Raw genomic sequence first — 5,012 nt, 5'->3', positions numbered from 1 at the left:
GTTTCCAGGGTCAGTGTTATACTTTTAATTATATGATACCCTTAGGAATGGAGCTACTTTGATGAAAGTTTTAAAAGATAGATTCTCTAAAGCACCCATGAAACCAAGTGGTGTTCAAAGGGCAAAATGAACACAATAATGAGAAATGATCATACACTTTGTTGAGATGAAAAAAATGTGACTTCTATTGATTTAGTTTACTAGAACGAATGATAGTTCAAGATATCAAGTCTATTAATTAATTAAGTAAACTTGGTTTATGTTCACTATGTAAAGCTAAAAATTAGAATAAATTATATGTGACTCATTAGAAAAAATTCAACACTTATTTATTTTTTTAAGGAAAGACTTTTTATTCACTATCCAAAGATCAAACTCATCATTTATGTCGGAGCTTGTAAGAATAAATTAAATGTGACTCATCCATGCCTTCCGTCCTTTCACATACATAGGTTGTGATTCTTACATGAGTTTCACTCTTTCACATCCACGAGTTATTCCTTCATCACATGGTTAAATATTTGCATCTTATTCAAACTAACAATCAATTTATAGAAGAGTTATGACAATGAATAATTCCATAAATATATATCTTTTCTAAATTTGAAGAACACACTATTTTTCCATCAAAATTTTCTTGAAGATAAGTTTGCCTTACAATGTAATGTTCGTTGGATATTATGGAATGAGGTATTCCATCCATAAGAACGCAATGTAATCTATCTAAAGAGACAACTACACATCAAATAAGACACTAGACAAAGTAAAATTGCCTTCCCAGGTGCACCAATGTTAACTCTTCTTAGGTGCTCTGCATACTATCATCTGATGGGTTGCGGTTGCATCTTGAGTGCAACTTTGACATTTCTTTTTATATATTACACAAAAACGTGAGGAAAACTAAAAAATTAACTCTTGTTCCACCTATTTTTTCTTCCTTTTACTACTCAAGGCTACGGAAACATGCTTGTCTTGGTTTTTCATAAAATCACATGTAATACTAATGTATATGACACTGAGCGCATGCTTTCTACTCAATAATTTAAGCTTTTTAGACTAAATAACTCACCTAAAGGAAAGTTATCGGCAAGAGACAAATAATTATGTTATCATAAATATCTTTTGCACAATCAACAAAAATTATGCAACATCAATCTTAAATAAATTAATTAAAGAAAAAAACAAAAAGGCGAACCCACAAATGTCACTATATCTAATAGTCAAAGTGTTACCAAAGATCTTTATATATATATATATATACTTGGTTAACAAAATAAAAATTTTAATTTTAGCTCGAAATTCTCATATATATATATATATAATATCACGACTCAACTATTTGAGCAAAGTGCTTGGATCGCTAGTCTTGCAAACAAGTTAGTAGCATTGTCTACTCCAAAAAACCTTGCAGATACATCAATAGTACAATTTTTCACACCAATGCAAGTCTTTTCCACCAAAAGCGTGCTTCTTTTCACATCCCACGAGCCTTTCTTAAAGGAACCACATTTTCCCTCTGGATTTCCATAGCTAGCAAATTGAATTTCAGAGATTATGCGTCCTCCTTGACATGACAACTCTAAGGTGCTTCCTTCATTAGCCTTTGCACAGATAGTTCCTATAGTGATGGTTTGAATTGACACTTGTTGAGGATTTCCTCCAAATTCTTCAAATAAAACAAGCGTGTTCGTGTCGTTTGAAAGAAACGATCTCGGAACGTGATACCATCTTTGAGAAGGGTTCCCACAGTTTCCAGCACATTTGCTAGGATTGTATGCACCTCTGTAGTCACAATTTGCACTGCAACTATCATTGCTGGCAATAAAAGAAGGCCAAAATCGGCCTATGCTTACCCCATTTACCCAAGCTTGGCCTTTTCCCATTCCTTGCATGTCCAATGTTACTGGGTCAGTTCCTGGAGGAGTCTTAAAGCTAGTTTTGTACCATGTCATTCGTCTTCCAATAGACTTGTTATTTAATGCTCTCCATTTTGTTCTTTGTGAGAACATCGGGTCGTATAGTTTCTTCATTTCTCCATTTAGTCCAACCTTATAAAACCATAGGTTTGACGTTAAATCAATTGTGACATTTCCTTCTCCAATTAAAAAAATAGGACCTCCCTCAATTCCCGTTGGCACTGTGTCATAAAATGCACCGTAATTATTCAATCCAACTGTGGCACTTAAAAGAGTTATTATGTTTTTTCTCGATTTTAGTAGAATAGGTTTCTCAAACACAAAACTCTGCCCATCGCTCCTCCATTGTGACCCGATATACCTTCTATTTGTAAAAGCATGAAGCACATGACCTTTTGTATTTACTCGAAGAGTCACATTTCGAAGAGGAAATGTTGCATTGGTTTCAACGTTTGTCATATACCACAGGTAGTCACTGGCATCAACAGTAGTTCCTTTTTGTTCCAAAAGATGGTTCGCCTTAAATTTACCCCTTCCATGTAATGTGTCTTTCATGGGCTCTGCAGCCCACATCCACAAGAGTTTTGCATTGTCTTTTGCATGTTGCTCCTTCACAAAGATAGATGTTTGAGAATTCACCTTTGCAGTATTGTAAACCTCCTTGTTGCAACCATCAAGAATGGTCACGGACCAAGCTGGCACAAAATATTTTCCATCTGTCTGCAGATCTATGGTTGCATCCCTGCTACCATCTGTATTGCTTAAGAAGCAAAACCTCTCCCCTGTTGATGGGTTGGAGAACTTCGTTAAAGTGAGAGAGCTACCATAGTGTTGGTTTGAGTGAGTGCCATTTGTGAGAATCTTCTCTCCCAATTTTATTGATGCATGGAGTTGTTTAAGATGCCCCCATTTGGGTTGATTTAAGTTCCCATATTCGTCAAGTGGGGCGTCGTAATCGTAAGACGTAGTGATGAATGGACCGCCCGATGTTCTTCCAAAGTTGGTGCCTCCATGGTACATGTAGTAATTGTTAAGTATGCCACCAGATTGAAAAAACCTAGCCACAGAAAATGCTACGTCTTCTGCAGTTCTGTGAGGGTCTTTATCGCCCCATTTCTTGAACCATCCCACCCAATTTTCAGTAAACATTTTTGGGCTATTAGGATTGTTAGGAGTAAAGTTGTCACAATAGTGTCCATTACACGTATTAATGATAGGTTGTGGGGCATCATTTTGTTGGCACATGATCCATGGAACACCAACATTAAGAGATTCAGCCATTTGAGCACACCAATTGATATATGCTTTTCCTGCATTTCCGTAAGGCGTCATCACATTTCCATACTCATTCTCGATTTGAGCTAAGATTATTGGCCCTCCTTGTGAGGCAAAAAGGTTGGCCTGTTTACACATATTCACTATTTTTGTCGTGAAGGTTTGCATTTCATTCTTGTACACTTGATTGTCAGTTCGTAGTTGGATTCCTGGCATATTGTGCAACCATAGTGGAAAGCCTCCATAGTTCCACTCAGCACAAACGTAAGGACCAATTCTCATTATAACATAAAGTCCCGCATCTTGGACAAACTGAAAGAATTTGATGAAATCTAGGTTTCCAGAGAAATCATATTTTCGTCGTTGCGGCTCGTGACGATCCCAAAAAATATATGTCTCGATTGCATCTAGTCCACCATCTTTAGCTTTCTGAATAAGATCAGGCCACATCTTTTCAGTGCTACGTGGATAATGGATTGAACCTGAGAAGATAATGCGTCGTTCACCATTGATAATTATAGCATTTGAGTCGTAGGTGACATTTGCTCCTGTACAAAAAGATAAGCAAGCTAAAGTAGCTAGAAGAGGAAAAACAAACAACTGAAGCTTAAACATCTTTGTATCTAGCGATTATATGTTTGGTTTTATTCATTTCTTTGAATCAATGTGTTTATATAGGAACACATAGGTACAAAGTTGGTATTCTTTCCAATCTATATTTGTAAAATCGTTTTTTTATGGATTATAAACACGGAAAACATGCTAATCAATTTTCACTGTTCATGTATGAGTTTCTTTGCTAAATTTGGAAAATATTCATGGAAATTATCCTAACAATAACTTTTTTCCCAACTGAAAGTATATATGTAACTAACAAACTTTTCTTTTTCCTAACATAGGTTTGCTTATCTATTAGACATTTTCAGTTTGAATTTGTAATGAGCCAATGATCATAGTTTTCTTTCGTTGGTATAATGTTGTCATTAGCATCTAGGTTGTTGGAGACATGTTGAGCCTATGTTTGTTGAATGTGTTTCATCAATTGAATATGACAGTTGGTTGATTTCAAGTGTTGATTCATATATTTCTCTTTGCCTAAACCCTTCAGAATTCTCCCCTCTGTTTGATCAAATGTTTTAGCCACCTCTCTTAAGAAAATATTGTACAGTTTTGTTGCCAAAATCGGAAAGAAAAAAAAATCCATTTACAGGCGTGACAATTTAAGTAGTGAAGTTCTTTGAAAACATGTCAAATATAAGATTCATTGTAAAATTATAAAATAGGAGTTATGGCATTATGGTTTTTCAAACACGTGATCTTTTATTCCAGTATAGTATCATGTTAAATCATTATGAAACCCAAAGGAGGTGCATGATTTAAGATTTTGAAAATGGAGAGTATGAGCTACTTAGTAAAGCTCATATTTTGTTAGTCGTTTCATAAATCCATATTTACTACAATGTTATATCTTCATGTGTACTCCTTGGCTTCCTTTCAGACCTTTCTTTTTACTTCTTGTGTCTGCTAAATTATCTAATAATTGGTCCTTAGATTTTTTTGTAGTTTATAGCTTTTCTTTGGCCTCTTACAAAATGCATTTTGACGTACCGACCTTACGGTGTTGCTCCCGAAAGACGGCCGTACAAATGAATTTATATGCACCGAACTAACTCTTTATACTAACTAGTAGTATAAGTAGCAAGTCCGGGATCGAACGCAAGAGAGCCAAATATGGATTCCTCAAAAGTTGGAACTTGTAGGAAGTAACCAAGGGGGGGATTTGTGAAAATTGTTAAAATAAATTGTGGAAGCAAAAATTAT

The 5,012-nt window shown here is 35.3% G+C and overlaps 1 pseudogene; it reads right to left on the bottom strand.

Moving 5' to 3' along the window:
• Positions 1-1,331: 1,331 nt before the first annotated feature.
• On the bottom strand, positions 1,332-3,817 carry LOC150036629 (beta-galactosidase 7 pseudogene; annotated as a pseudogene).
• Between the last annotated feature and the right edge of the window lie 1,195 nt (positions 3,818-5,012).

This window comes from Benincasa hispida, chromosome 4 (assembly GCF_027475165.1).
Source record: "Benincasa hispida cultivar pf3 chromosome 4, pf3_genome.v1.1, whole genome shotgun sequence".
NCBI lineage: Eukaryota > Viridiplantae > Streptophyta > Magnoliopsida > Cucurbitales > Cucurbitaceae > Benincasa > Benincasa hispida.
Note: the sequence above shows the minus strand (reverse complement) of the source record. Positions and strands in the feature narration are given on the sequence as shown.